Here is a 16,087-nt window from a genome sequence, read left to right as displayed (position 1 = left end):
TGCTGAATTTCATCTTCACAGGTGAGGTGAAAATACACAATGTATCTGCAAGAACATGTTTCTAGGAGTACTGTCTGGTGCTACCAAATCAAATGTCCAGGTCTCACGGCAAAATGCAAACGAGTGCCCTATCTAGTATTGCTTCAAACTGAATGGTACACATTATAGATGGAAAATAATCTTCAGAATAATTCCCATAGATTTCTAGGATAGTCTCGTTCTTATTATAGCTCATCGGATAGTCCACACATCCTTTCCGCAATATGTGCTTCACCTATAGCGATGCGTGTCTGGGCTGAGACTGTCCAATAGAAGAGCAGCAGCACAGCGGGGAGGAGAGGTGATTGGACAAGAGGTTGGGGCGTCAGCTAATGTTCAGGGTACACGACAGACACGCAATGATTACATGAAAACTACACACATCGCTAGCTTCGTTGGCCGAATTAATGTGATATCTGCTGTTAACGCATGACGAATTGGGTAAGTTATATTTCTCTTATCTAGCTACGCACCGCTGACTAACAACGTAGCTAGTTGGATTTCCAACTGGGATTATTGTTTTGTAACGAGGCAGGAGTGAACACCTTTACGGTTTTAACTAGGTAACGTTACGGTAACTAGGAGCCTGTTTTCTACTTTCTCGACCTTGTCATTGGATGCTAACTTGATGGTAAGCTAATTTGACCTTTTTGAATCGGGAGTAACACTCGTCTCTGGATGGTTTTGGCTAGCTAGTATATGCTAGCTACCTTTGGGTTGCTGGTTTCCTAGCTACCGTTGGGTTGCTAGTACCCCTAGCTACCGTTGGCTTGCTGGGTTGCTGGTCCATCCTAGCTACCGTTGGCTTGCTGGGTTGCTGGTCCATCCTAGGCTAACGTTGGCTTGCTGGGTTGCTGGTCCATCCTAGCTACCGTTGGCTTGCTGGGTTGCTGGTCCATCCTAGCTAACGTTGGCTTGCTGGGTTGCTGGTCCATCCTAGCTAACGTTGGCTTGCTGGGTTGCTGGTCCATCCTAGCTAACGTTGGCTTGCTGGGTTGCTGGTCCATCCTAGCTAACGTTGGCTTGCTGGGTTGCTGGTCCATCCTAGCAACCGTTGGCTTGCTGGTGTATCCTAGCTACCGTTGGCTTGCTGGGTTGCTGGTGTACCCTAGCTACCGTTGGGTTGCTGGTATATATATATTAGCTACCGTTGGGTTGCTGGTACCTCCTAGCTACCGTTGGCTTGCTGGGTTGCTGGTCCATCCTAACTACCGTTGGGTTGCTAGTTTATCCTAACTACCGTTGGGTTGCTAGTATATATATCCTAGCTACCGTTGGGTTGCTAGTATATATATCCTAGCTACCGTTGGGTTGCTAGTATATATATCCTAGCTACCGTTGGGTTGCTGGTGTATATATCCTAGCTACCGTTGGGTTGCTGGTATATATATCCTAGCTACCGTTGGGTTGCTGGTATATATATCCTAGCTACCGTTGGGTTGCTGGTATATATATCCTAGCTACCGTTGGGTTGCTGGTATATATATCCTAGCTACCGTTGGGTTGCTGGTATATATATATCCTAGCTACCGTTGGGTTGCTGGTATATATATCCTAGCTACCGTTGGGTTGCTGGTATATATATCCTAGCTACCGTTGGGTTGCTGGTATATATATCCTAGCTACCGTTGGGTTGCTAGTGTATCCTAGCTACCGTTGGGTTGCTAGTATATATATCCTAGCTACCGTTGGGTTGCTGGTATATATATCCTAGCTACCGTTGGGTTGCTAGTGTATCCTAGCTACCGTTGGGTTGCTAGTATATATATCCTAGCTACCGTTGGGTTGCTAGTGTATCCTAGCTACCGTTGGGTTGCTAGTATATATCCTAGCTACCGTTGGGTTGCTAGTGTATCCTAGCTACCGTTGGGTTGCTGGTATATATATCCTGGCTACCGTTGGGTTGCTAGTGTATCCTAGCTACCGTTGGGTTGCTGGTATATATATCCTAGCTACCGTTGGGTTGCAAGTGTACCCAGCCAGCTACGTGTCAACATTTGGTGACGTTAGCCAGGCATGAAACCAAACAGATGTGCTCGTGTTGTAAAGCTAGACAGTATTACTAGCTGCTATATTACACAATTAAAACCCGCAGGATATGTTATGTTGTTGAACGGTGACGTTGGCTGTCTGAAAGGGCAATACTGAAACCTTTAAAACATGGAAGTTGGAGCCAACCTTCATCAAGCTAGCTCCAAAAAACCCAGCACACCCATTGCTAACATTAACGTTACCTAACGGCTAGCTAGCTAGCTCTCCTCTGAGTCGTCGGTGAAATTAGCTAACTAGGTTAACTAGGTAGCTAACTAGGTTGAGCTAACTAGGTTGTTGTATGTTAGCCCAATAATGGACTAAAGGAGGGCTAACGTTTTGTCCTAAAACCTTAACGTTACATGTTCTGTTTAAAGGTGAATTGGTCCAGGAAGCCATCGAGTCTCAATTACGGTAAAGTTTTAGAAACATAAATCCCTCTAACGTTACTTTCATATCACATCAAAATAATTTAACAAATGCGAAATAGACACTTAACACTGTTTTTAACCAATGATGTTTATAACCCCTGGACTGACAGGGGCGCTTTATTGAAGCCACTTCGCAGCCATCTTGGTGGTACTCAATTGTAAAAAAATATATTTTGGAATCTATAGAAATGCATTACTGTCTACATTTCTTTTGACACGTTTATTCTATTACAGACACCATAATGCATACTTTTAAATTATATTATGTGATCCAAACATGGCAATTAAAAAGAGAAACAAATATACAAATGTTTTTTAAAATTATTTTGCTGGCCCCACTACAACCAAAAAAAGACTTAAATACATGTAATTTTGTCCTTGAAACATTTTAATTTCAATACTGTAGAATTCCATTCATTCCTATAGAGAACTGTTCCAACTAGGGAGAGCCAATATGGCCGACCAGTGGCTTCAAAGCCCCACAAATTCCAATACATAGCTTCAGTAATCCAGAGTTTATGTACGTCATTAGTTTTAACAGTTGCAGCAGTCTGTCTTGTTAACACATCGGTGTTCGGAGACGTAGATGGGTAATAAGCACAGGTAGTCCATGCCGTCTTCTGTCTTTTCTGTAAACAAGCGCTGTAACATGGAAATATGGCCGTAATCCTATAAAGGTGAGCATCAATTTAAGTTATATTTTTTCCTTTTCACGCTGACATGAAAGATAAGGTCCTTATGCTTCCAAAACCTTACCACAATCGATGTGTTAATTTTGTTTATTTACTTTATTTAACCTTTATTTAACTAGGCAAGTCAGTTAAGAACAAATTCTTATTTACAATGACGGCCTACATCGGCCAAACCTGGACGACGCTATTTAACTTGTTTAAACTGTAAATGTATCATGTGAATGAATGTATTGTGCCTTTCGTCTCAATTGCAATAATAATAATGACAATAAGGATGTGTAGTCTGGGTTGTGTGTATGTGTGTGTGTGTGTGTGTGTGTGTGTGTGTGTGTGTGTGTGTGTGTGTGTGTGTATTAGTTTATGTATTAGTATATGTATATATATATTAGTATATGTATTAGTTTATGTATATATGTATTAGTTTATGTATGTATATGTGTATATATATATATGTATATGTATATGTATATGTATATATATATATATATATATATAATGTTTATGTGTTTATGTATTAGTTTATGTATATATATATTAGTTTATGTATATATATATTAGTTTATGTGTATATACATGCATGCATGCATACATGCATACATGCATACATGCATACATGCATACATATATATGTATCGCTACACAGAGCAAGGGTTGTGCTTACTGGGTAAATCCAATCACTTTTTCACAGCACCACTTTTGATTTGAACAAATCCTTCCATACATATTTACTCATTGTAGAAGTGCTCAAAGTTTTTTTTAATTAAAATTTTATTTTTAATCTGAACGCCAAAATATTCAACAGTTAAGTGCTCAAAGTTGACCCATTTTGCATACCATACCATGAGACATCAATGTCTTCAGCACTGGAAAGCTTACAAACAGGCTTGTCAAAATAGTTTTTTTAATTTCTGGGGAAATATATATTTTTTAACCTTTTAACGTCTATCTAAAAACCGGTAAACCCAAATTTATTATTTTGTAGCTTAGACACTAATTTACGTCATCTAAGGTTTTTGTGTTGTGCCTGCCATCAGTTGAGACACAACATGCTCTTGAATACAGGGCGGGTGTCACGTTTTGGTGATAAATGTACTAAAATAGGAATGACATTTAAATGTTCAAATGTACCACAAAGATGGTTGGAGGTCCACACATCAGGATGTTGATTTGAATGGAAATAAGTTTTGAATGTTACTGTTAATCCTCCATAGAAAACCTATACAATTGTTTTTAAAAAGTGTGTGTGAAGAACATTGTTTGCATCTATGAGCTAGCTAGACCACTTTACCATTAATCATAGCATACGTGTCGATTAATCGTTGTGACATATGAAACACGAGTGATAGTGTAATCAATGTGGTATTAACTACATAAAAAAATTATGAACACGTTAAATTATGTGACGTGCAGTCATATTCAGGTCCTGATTGGTCAATATTTGACACGTCAAATAGTGTTTTTTTCTATTTTGTCACGCAAAGACCCAAACGGCGTTCCATAGAAATCCTGGTTGAGAATGAAACGACTGAACAAATGAACGAAACAGTACAGCAAGTGAAAGAAATAGGTTTTGATTTTGTTTTACTGGTAATGGTGACATACGTAAATGCCAACAAAATAACTTTTTGGTCAGGTGTGTGTGTGTGTGTGTGTGTGTGTGTGTGTGTAACCATTATTTAGCTAGGCAAGTCAGTTAAGAACAAATTCTTATTTATAATGACGGCCTGGACGATGCTGGGCAAATTGTGCGCCGCCCTATGGAACTCCCAATCACGGCCGGATGTGATACAGCCTGGATTCGAACCAGGAACTGTTAAGCCTCTTGCACTGAGATGCAGTGCCTTAGATTGGTGTGTGTTAACTATTTAACTGTACTAGAATGCTTAAAAGGCCGCTAAAATGTTAAATATAGGTTATCAGCATCGGGTTTTTGGGAAGGAAAATATTGGATGTCGGTATCGGCCAAAAATGTCATATCGGTGCATCACTTATCTATGACAAGGACATCCCGGCCGGCCAAACCCTCCCCTAACCCGGATGCTGCTGGGCCAATTGAATGCCGCCTCATGGGTATCGCGGCTGGCTGCGAGTCTGTAGTGACGCCTCTAGCACTGCGATGCAGTGCCTTAGACCGCTGCGCCGCTTGGGATGCCCGAACCCGATTGACTTGACACAACGGGAAAAGCAAGCTGTACAAACTAAACGGAAACGACACAGGACGTTTTACTTTATGGGGTTTGAGTCATCCATGTATATGGGTAAGAGTCTAGCTACATTTAAAGATATTATACATTTCTAATTTTGTCAGTCATTTTCATTGCATGTTAAAGCGTAGTGTTAGCTGGCAGGCTCGCTAGCTAACGATAGGGACTGTTAAGCCTCTTGCACTGAGCCTTAGATTGGTGTGTGATCCATTTAGAAAAGTGTCTGGTTAAGCATAATCTAAGAATTATAAAATATTTATACAATATTTTTTTTTCTTTGATATTGCTACTATGAAAATTTGCAAGTAACCATTTCACTGTTCCTTTTGCACCTTATCTTTCTGTATTTATTAAGGATCCCTTTTAGCGGTTGCCAAGGCAGCAGCTACTCTTCCTGGTGTCCAAACACATTAAGGCACTTGCATATAAAACAATACATCATATAACATTATTACACCACTACATATGTATAATACAACAATATTATATAAGTGTGTAGAGCGCTAAAATGGGAATGACATTCAAATGTTACCAGAAACATGTGGGTACCTTTTCGTGTCTCTTCACAGTGAACCGTAAGGTGTATTTTTATGATTTAAAACAAAAAATCTGATTCTACTGCTGCATCAGTTACCTGATGTGGAATAGAGTTCCATGTAGTCATGGCTCTATGTAGTACTGGGTTGCTGGTATATCCTATCCTCTATGTAGTACTGTTGGGTTGCTGGTATATCCTATCCTCTATGTAGTACTGTTGGGTTGCTGGTATATCCTATCCTCTATGTAGTACTGTTGGGTTGCTGGTGTATCCTATCCTCTATGTAGTACTGTTGGGTTGCTGGTGTATCCTATCCTCTATGTAGTACTGTTGGGTTGCTGGTGTATCCTATCCTCTATGTAGTACTGTTGGGTTGCTGGTATATCCTATCCTCTATGTAGTACTGTTGGGTTGCTGGTATATCCTATCCTCTATGTAGTACTGTTGGGTTGCTGGTATATCCTATCCTCTATGTAGTACTGTTGGGTTGCTGGTATATCCTATCCTCTATGTAGTACTGTTGGGTTGCTGGTATATCCTATCCTCTATGTAGTACTGTTGGGTTGCTGGTATATCCTATCCTCTATGTAGTACTGTTGGGTTGCTGGTATATCCTATCCTCTATGTAGTACTGTTGGGTTGCTGGTATATCCTATCCTCTATGTAGTACTGTTGGGTTGCTGGTATATCCTATCCTCTATGTAGTACTGTTGGGTTGCTGGTATATCCTATCCTCTATGTAGTACTGTTGGGTTGCTGGTATATCCTATCCTCTATGTAGTACTGTTGGGTTGCTGGTATATCCTATCCTCTATGTAGTACTGTTGGGTTGCTGGTATATCCTATCCTCTATGTAGTACTGTTGGGTTGCTGGTATATCCTGTCCTCTATGTAGTACTGGGTTGGCATTTGTCTTTTCTGTAGATATTATAACCATGTATTGCTACCACTGTATTATCAAAGTGAGTTTCAGAGATAGTCAGAATATGAATATCATCTGTTACTAGCAGGTTATTGTCTTCATGGACCTTGTTTCTCAGGCTGCATATGTTTAATATGGGATATTTTTAGCACTTTTCTGGGTTGTTGATTGTTTTTTAATTCTTTACTTCTGATAAGCTTCCCAGTAGACTTACTCATGTTATTTATATTGGAGCTGATTGTGCAGCTCACCCTACACAAAGTGGTCTTCCTACTCAGTGCTAACAGTATAACCCTGGTTCATAGGCACATGATTACTGCATACAATAGCTGTAGTCAACAGAGGTATTCAGGGCAGTTAGGAATGAAGACTTCTACAGTAGATGTACCCAAACATTCAAGGGCCATTTTCTCAAAAGTTACACGTTTATCAACTTTCAAATCAGAATTACTTTCCTATTGTTCCTCATCTGTGGAGTATGATATACCAATTTGTAGCTCTGAGTCTCTACTTTTATCCAATGTAAAAAGCAACATTTTAATGTTGCTACATAAGACTAAAAAGAGGTGGTGGGTGACATGAACTGTAACTCAGTAAAATTGTAGAAATTGTTGCATTATTTTTGTTCACTGACTTGATTTCCACTAGACCACACAGTCAAAACCGATTTCCCCTTTTTGACCACAGTTGCCACTCCGGTGGGAGAAATGAATAGGTGAAAATCACAGCCAACGCTGTCATTACACTATACCTGCAGATATATTATGGACATTTTTTTTTTGTGAAATTACAATTTCAAAAAATCCTGTGTAGTACCTTTTTAACATTTTAAGTACATTTGTAATGGTCTACCAGCTTAATTTGCAGTTGTCTGACGGGAAAGGTACAGTCTGATTTCCTGTATTTAAGAGCATGTTATCTCAACTGATGAACACACAACCCTCAGATGTGAAATAGGGTCTAAACTGCAATATTTTCTTCAAGAAATAATCTCGTTGGACAGCACTGTTTGTGTTTTTAAATGATACCAACCTCAACCAGTTATATTTTCCAGTGAAGAAGGGTGCTCAAAATGGGTCTACTCAGAGCACCTTTTTATCTCCGGAATTTTTTGGCATTCAAGTAAAAAAAAAGTCCCTTTCTGACCACTTCTTCCATCGGCCACCATGTATGGGAAGTTGTTTTGGTTTAAATCTAAAGTGATGCTGTCAAAAAGTGATTGAATTCAAATGGATTTACCCTACTGAAGTTATATCCCCCAGGGCTATGCAGAGTCCCAACCATACATCATGCCCTCCTCCACCACCTGAGGGATACCTGCCCAGGGAATCAGCGCTTTAATTAGCTTGTCATGGGTTACCAGGTCCTCCTCTTTTAGGCCTAGATTGTATCTAAGGATGTTGTGTCATTTAGGATTTAAACTGCAGAAATGGGAGATTCCTAACTGACTGAATCCATAAGAGGAAGCACTGAACAGGTTAATCACACAAGTCATGTGAAAGGTACTGAACGAACAGGGCCAGCTGAACATGTGCGTAGCATGCAGACAGAGGGAGCGGAGTCCAGCCTTGCCGAGTCCCACTGATAGAGACGGGCAGGAGGCCTGGCTGTCAGCTCTGTCACATCTGTGTGTTATAATCTCCCTCCTATGGTGAGGATTGTACCCCTATTGAGTCACACTAGGGTTCTCTCTGGATTACACTGTCAAAGCAGCACTGAGGAAGAGCTACATGTCTCCTGATTTATTCTGTTGCATCAATGTTTTTCAGAAGCGTATTACTCGCCTGGTCTTTCCGGATTCATGTGACGCAGTTTGGGAATAGGACTAGTAGCTAGACAGACAGACAGACAGCCTTCTGCGACACATGTGATTCCCAGGGAAGTGGTTTTGGGATACATTATGTGGGTTTCAACCTTAGGCCCTTCCCTGGTGAGTATAAACCTGTTTCCCAAATGGCGCCCCATTCCTTACATAGTGCACTACTTTTGAACCAGGGTGCATAGGGAATAGGGTGCCATTTGGGAAGTTGCTTATTGGCAGTCCTCCATAGGAATGATCAGAAGCAGCTTATTGGCAGTCCTCCATAGGAATGAGTAGAATCCTGAAGTATTTGATTTCAATGTAGTTTTGTCCTTAACATGGATACATTTACATTACATTTTAGTCATTTAGCAGACGCTCTTATCCAGAGCGACTTACAGTAGTGAATGCATACATTTCATACATGGATTGAAGTCTTTTAATTTACGTTTAGCTCACATATGTAAAAGTATGCATTATTTGTCTGTAATGGAATAAACGTGGCAAAAACCAATGTAGACAATAAATTACATTTTTTTTAAATCAATTTTAGAAAAAGGCTGTAACGTAACACATTGTAGAAAAAGTCAAAGGGAATCAATAATTTCCGAATGAACTGTATGTCCACTGTGACACACAGACCCGTCATGGCGGCTGTACAGTAAGATGCATCACAGTGCCTAACAGTAGGTACCTGAGAGCTCCATGTCTCTGTATTTTATGTTTAAACTGAGGCCTGTCCTGTTTACTGTGCCAGTCACGACTCAGAGCCCAGAGTTGAACTGCTGCCAATTAGGAGATGATTCCAGGGGAGTGCTGGATTTGAGGCTTTGGCTGACTGGGTCAAGGCAGTTATGGATGTATTTTATTGTTTTTTAAAATTGTATAACAGTGTGCCCTCAGGTCCCTACTCCACCACTACCACATATTTACAGTACAAAATCCATGTGTATGTTATTGTATGCCTATACATGTGTATGTGTTGCTTCAGTCCCCGCTGTTCCATAAGGTGTGTGTGTGTGTGTGTGTGTGTGTGTGTGTCTGTTTTCCTTGCTACCCATTCTGAAACTAACTGCAGCTCTTTGTTAAGTGTTTCAGTGGCTGTAGTAGCTGACGTGTATAGTGTTGAGTCATCCACATACATAGACATTCTTTATGCAAAGCCAGTGGCCTGTCATTAGTAAAGATTGAAAAAAGTAAGGGGCCTAGACAGCTGCCCTGGGGAATTCCTGATTCTACCTGGATTATGTTGGTGCTGAGAGGGGGCCTGTGTCCCAAATGTAGGGTCCTATTTTTATTTTTTGCCTGATTCCGTTTTGTTGAGGGTTACAGTTCCCACTTTTTATTTTTTTTAATATTTTTTTAGCTGTTCTAAATCCACAACAACGCTTCAACTACATCAGGAGGTCTGAGAAAAATCATATAGCTTTTCATTTTTAGATGTAGTTACCCTTTAATTCAACTGCACACCAGCCAGAGACCTTTGTTTGGTTAGTGATGTGTCTAGCTCTCATGTGATTGCAGAGTTTGCAAAAGTAATAGCCACTGAATTTATGCAAATAATCATGTCATTCTGCCAGGTAGGCATAGGCTACTTTTTAACATTTAATTGATTAGGTTTTCGGGAAAGCCTTTCCATCTACCAGAAAACAGTTTTAATTACATGAGCATCATGTACGCACACCGAGATGGACATTCCTGTTGCCTCTACAGAAATTAAAATCCACTGATGCATTTTGTTTATGACAATAAAGTTGGGATTCTGTTCGCATTCTCCACAAAACAGATTTTATATTGCCCTACAAATGGCACCGCTACTATTTTTAACCAGTGCCCATATGGCTAATAGTGCACTATATAGGGAATAGGGTGCCATTTGGGACAGAGCCAGGCTGTGCTGTACAGCAGGTCTGGGCTCCCCGCTCGGCTGGGAATTCATTTCCAACTGAGGATGGAAGCATCAGAGATTTGCTTTAGATTCCTTAGCATTCATTTCAGAGCAGCAATCATTCCAGAGTTGCTGTTATCAGTTCTCTGTAGTCTTGAAGAGTCAGTCTGACTCACTGCTGTGATGGATGAAGCCAAAATATTTTCCAGTCGGTCTGCGTTTTAATTAATATCCATTTATTTTATTAGATGGCTGAAACTCAGTCTCGGGGGTGTAACTGGCCTCTGTAGTTTGTACCGCAGGCAGGTGAGCTGGCACTGTTTCCCTGGCGATCAGCACATTTTCTTTGGTCCCTGCTGGCATCAGTTGGGGCTACATCGTAACAAGGCCTCCCTCCCTTTCACTCTCCCCCCTCTTTCTAGCCCCTTCCCTAATCCTGCCTAATGTCCCTGTTTCTTCCTCAGCCCCCCCCTTACCCTCGCTCAGCGCCGGCCCGTTATAACAGTGCTGAGGGGTTTGTTATAGAGCGCAGGCCCGTTGTTTTAACAGTGCTGAGGGGTTTATAGAGCGCAGGCCCGTTGTTTTAACAGTGCTGAGGGGTTTATAGAGCGCAGGCCCGTTGTTATAACAGTGCTGAGGGGTTTGTTATAGAGCGCAGGCCCGTTGTTATAGCAGTGCTGAGGGGTTTATAGAGCGCAGGCCCGTTGTTATAGCAGTGCTGAGGGGTTTGTTAATAGAGCGCAGGCCCGTTGTTATAGCAGTGCTGAGGGGTTTGTTATAGAGCGCAGGCCCGTTGTTATAACAGTGCTGAGGGGTTTATAGAGCGCAGGCCCGTTGTTATAACAGTGCTGAGGGGTTTGTTATAGAGCGCAGGCCTGTTGTTATAACAGTGCTGAGGGGTTTATAGAGCGCAGGCCCGTTGTTATAACAGTGCTGAGGGGTTTGTTAATAGAGCGCAGGCCCGTTGTTATAACAGTGCTGAGGGGTTTGTTATAGAGCGCAGGCCCGTTGTTATAACAGTGCTGAGGGGTTTATAGAGCGCAGGCCCGTTGTTATAACAGTGCTGAGGGGTTTGTTAATAGAGCGCAGGCCCGTTGTTATAACAGTGCTGAGGGGTTTGTTATAGAGCGCAGGCCCGTTGTTATAACAGTGCTGAGGGGTTTATAGAGCGCAGGCCCGTTATTATAACAGTGCTGAGGGGTTTGTTATAGAGCGCAGGCCCGTTGTTATAACAGTGCTGAGGGGTTTATGCTTATCATGCTTATTGTCAATTTGAATAATTTAGTGGAATTCATTTGGTGTGTGTGTTTCGTTAGGTGTCATGCATCTTAGTCACGTGCACAGCATACTGAGCCTAGTTAGAGGAGCTCATCAAAATGCTGGTACTGTAGTGAAACCTGCTTTTGTAAACCCAGTCAGATAAAGCAAAGCAGTGCGACAAAAACAACCCAGAGTTACACATAAACAAACATACAGTCAATAAATCTATATACGTTGTGTGCAAATGTAGTAAGATTAGGGAGGTAAGGCAGTAAATAGGCCATAGTGGCGAAGTAATTACAATTTAGCATTAACCCTGGAGTGATAGAAGTGCAGATGATGATGTGCAAGTAGAAATACTGGGGTGCAAAGGAGCAAAAATAAATAACAATATGGTGATGAGGTAGTTGGATGGTCTATTTACAGATGAGCTGTGTACAGGTGCAGTGATCTGTGAGCTGCTCTGACAGCTGGTGCTTAAAGCTAGTGAGGGAGATATGAGTCTCCAGCTTCAGTGATTTTTGCAGTTCGTTCCAGTCATTGGCAGCAGAGAACTGGAAGGAAAGACAACCAAAGGAAGTGTTGGCTTTAGGGGATGACCAGTGAGATATACCTGCTGGAGCGCGTGCTACTGGTGGGTGTTGCTATGGTGACCAGTGAGCTGAGATAAGGCGTGGCTTTACCTAGCAAAGACTTATCGATGACCTGGAGCCAGTGGGTTTGGCGACGGATATGAAGCGAGGGCCAGCCAACGAGAGCATACAGGTCACAGTGGTGGGTAGTATATGGGGCTTTGGTGATAAAACGGATGGCACTGTGATAGACCACATCCAGTTTGCTGAGTAGAGTGTTGGAGGCTATTTTGTAAATGACATCGCCGAAGTCGAGGATCGGTAGGATGGTCAGTTTTACGAGGGTATTTACATTTTACATTTTTAGTCATTTAGCAGACGCTCTTATCCAGAGCGACTTACAGTAGAGTGCATACATTTTTATTACATTTTTACATACTGGCCCCCCATGGGAATCGAACCCACAACCCTGGCGTTGCAAGCGCCATGCTCTACCAACTGAGCTACAGTGGGACCAAAGCGCTTCACGGATTTGCGTGTCATCCTTTCTCAGGGGCCATGCTAATCTTCTCTGTATCGATCCAATTTTAGTATATGTGCTGCCAAAGCCGTGAAGGAGGCTTTGTTGTGAAATAGGAAGCCGATTCTAGATTTAACTTTGGATTGGAGATGCTTAATGTGAGTCTGGAAGGAGAGTTTACAGTCTAACCAGACACCTAGGTATTTGTAGTTGTCCACATTCTAGGTCAGAACCGTCCAGAGTAGTGATGCTGGACGGGCGGGCGGGTGCGAGCAGCGATCGGTTGAAGAGCATGCATTTAGTTTTACTAGCATTTAAGAGCAGTTGGAGGCCACAGAAGGAGAGTTGTATGGCATGGAAGCTCGTCTGGAGGTTTGTTAACACAGTGTCCAAAGAAGGGCCAGATGTATACAGAATGGTGTCGTCTGCATAGAGGTGGATCAGAGAATCACCAGCAGCAAGAGCAACATCATTGATGTATACAGAGAAGAGAGTCGGCCCGAGAATTGAACCTTGTGGCACCCCCATAGAGACTGCCAGAGGTCCGGACAACAGGCCCTCCGATTTGACCCACTGAACTCTCTGAGAAGTAGTTGGTGAACAAGGTGAGGCAGTCATTAGAGAAACCAAGGCTGTTGAGTCTGCCGATAAGAATGCAGTGATTGACAGAGTCGAAAGCCTTGGCCAGGTTGATGAAGACGGCTGCACAGTAATGTATTTGTTTCATAGTGTAGTTTCTTTTTATTTAGCTTAGTCACATGACTTCTTAATTTGCAGTACGTTTGCCGATCAGTTGGGCTGCCAGACTTATTTGGCATACATTTTGCCTCATGCCTCTCAACCCATTTTTCAATTTCTCATCAATCTAATGAGTTTTAACAGTTTGTCATTTTTCTTAATGGGTACGTACTTATTAGTAACTGGAATTAGCAATTTCATAAATGTGTCAAGTGCAGCATCTGAAGTCCTATGGCAAAGGGGGTAGAAGCTGTTAAGAATCCTTTTGGACCTGAACTTCGTGCTCCAGTACCGCTTGCTGTGCGGTAGCAGAGAGAACGGTCTATGACTAGGGTGGCTGGAGTCTTTGACAAATTTTAGGGCCTTCATCTGACACCGCCTGGTATAGAGGTCCTGGATGGCAGGAAGCTTAGCCCCAGTGAATTACTGGGCCGTACGCACTACCCTCTGTAGTGCCTTGCGGTCGGAGGCCGAGCAGTTACCATACCAGGCAGTGATGCAACCAGTCAGGATGCTCTCAATGGTGCAGCTGTAGAACCTTTGGAGGATCTGAGGACCTATGCCAAATCTTTTCAGTCTCCGGAAAAGGCTTTGTTGTGCCCTCTTCACGACTGTCTTAGTATGTTTGGACCATGATAGTTTGACGTGAGCACCAAGGCACTTGAAGCTCTCAACCTTTTCCACTGCAGCCCCGTCGATGAGAATGGGGGACGTGCTCGGTCCTCCTTTTCTTGTACGCCACAATCATCTCCTGTGCTGTGAGCGTGTGATAAATACATAGCGAATATTCAGCCGTGTGTAATTCCACACAATTATGCAAATTAGCCTAAAGACTGACAAGCATGACCGGTCAAATGTATTGGATAAAAAGCATTTTGCAATGGAACATTTTATGGTGCCAGTTTGATAGTTTATAAAATAAAATATCAGCCAAAATCCAGCTATTATCGGCCAACGGAAACCCTGGTTGGTGTGTTTGGACTGAGACGGAGACCAATGAGAGAACGTTTCCAGGCAGAGATGAGGCCCAGGAGCGTAGCTGTCTGTTCTCCCTGACCCCCAGTGTGTGTTACTCCTCTCATTCTGCTGCTGCTGCATCCCTCTGCCTCATGGTCTGTTCTCTATGAGCCCGGTCCAACATGTCTGTCTGGCCCTGCAGCTGCAGCAGAGCTAAATATAGACGCCGCTGCTGTGTCCCTCTGCCTCACTTCCCTTCCCTGCCTGGTTCTCCTGCATAGCAGGTTCCCCTGGCCGGCTGTTCCCCTGGCCGGCTGTTCCCCTGGCTGGCTGAGGAGAAGAGCGAAGAGGGACTGGTCTCCTTCTCTGTGTGACTGGCACCGTAACCAGATATCCCTGTATTACATCTGTGTGTTAGAAGTGGCCTATGTCTAGCTGACTGTCGGAGTGGAAATAATATATGTGCTCATTGAGTCCCAGTGAGTGACGTGGCAAAACGGCAGTATTGTATTCCACTGGAGGGTATTGACAAGGCAGGGACCAGGCCATGGTCAGAGTACTGAGTGTGTTTCTCTATCAGCAACAAGGTTCTGCCTGGAGCCCTGTGTTGTCCTCTTGAGCTGCCCTGCCCTCTCCCAGAAGCCATTTAGTGAGTGCATAAATGAACCACTCAATTAAAATGTGATTTGACACATGCTTCATTAACAACAGGTGTAGACTAACAGTGAAATGCTGACTTACAGGCCCTTCGTAACAATGCAGAGCGAAAAATACAAAAACATCCCTCCCTCCTGTCATCCCTCTTCCCCCCTCCCGTCATCCCTCATCCACCCCCCCCTCATAACTCCCTCCCACCCACCCTCTCCCGTCCCTCCCCTCATTCCCTCCTCCCGTCCCTCCCATCATCCTCTCCTCGTCCCTCCTCCCTCCCTTATCTGTCCCTCAGCCCCTCCGTCCCTCCCCTCATTCCTCCCATCTCTCCGTCCCCCCCTCATCCCTTCCTCGTCCCTCCTTCCCCTCGTCCCCTCCCCCCTCATAACTCCGTCCTTCCCTCCTCCCTCCCTCCCTCCCCTTATCTGTCCCTCCGTCCCTCCCCTCGTCCCTCCTCTCTCCCCTCCGTCCCTCCTCCAATCCCTCCTCCCTCCCCTTATCTGCCCCTCTGTCCCTCCCCTCATCCCCCTTGTCCATTCCTCCCATCCCTCCGTCCCTCCCTCTACCTCCCTCGTCCCTCCTCCTACCCCCCCTCGTCCCTTCCCCCCTCGTCCCTTCCTCCCTTCCCCATTCCCGTCAACACTCTGTCCCTCCCCTTTCCTAACTCTGTCCCTCCCCTTTCCTAACTCTGTCCCTCCCCTTTCCTAACTCTGTCCCTCCCCTTTCCTAACTCTGTCCCTCCCCTTTCCTAACTCTTTCCCTCCCCTTTCCTAACTCTGTCCCTCCCCTTTCCTAACTCTGTCCCTCCCCTTTCCTAACTCTGTCCCTCCCCTTTCCTAACTC

The 16,087-nt window shown here is 43.4% G+C and overlaps 1 protein-coding gene and 1 pseudogene across 3 annotated transcripts in view; one reads left to right on the top strand and one right to left on the bottom strand.

Annotated features, from left to right (window-relative positions):
• Positions 1–267: 267 nt before the first annotated feature.
• Positions 268–16,087, top strand: part of LOC115161458 (protein FAM126B) — a 161,408-nt gene continuing 145,588 nt past the window's right edge. The window contains exon 1 of one of the 3 annotated variants that reach the window (XM_029712448.1): positions 268–480. The gene's annotated coding sequence lies outside the window, so the exon portion shown is untranslated. Of the gene's footprint in view, positions 481–588; positions 671–2,893; positions 3,179–16,087 lie in introns of those variants that run through there. The other 2 variants (XM_029712449.1, XM_029712450.1) reach the window with 2 other exon arrangements.
• Positions 12,895–12,989, bottom strand: LOC115161695 (uncharacterized; annotated as a pseudogene).

This window comes from Salmo trutta, chromosome 24 (genome assembly GCF_901001165.1).
Source record: "Salmo trutta chromosome 24, fSalTru1.1, whole genome shotgun sequence".
Classification (NCBI taxonomy): Eukaryota; Metazoa; Chordata; class Actinopteri; order Salmoniformes; family Salmonidae; genus Salmo; species Salmo trutta.
The sequence above is the reverse complement of the archived record's forward strand: the minus strand, read 5'-3'. Positions and strand labels throughout refer to the sequence as shown.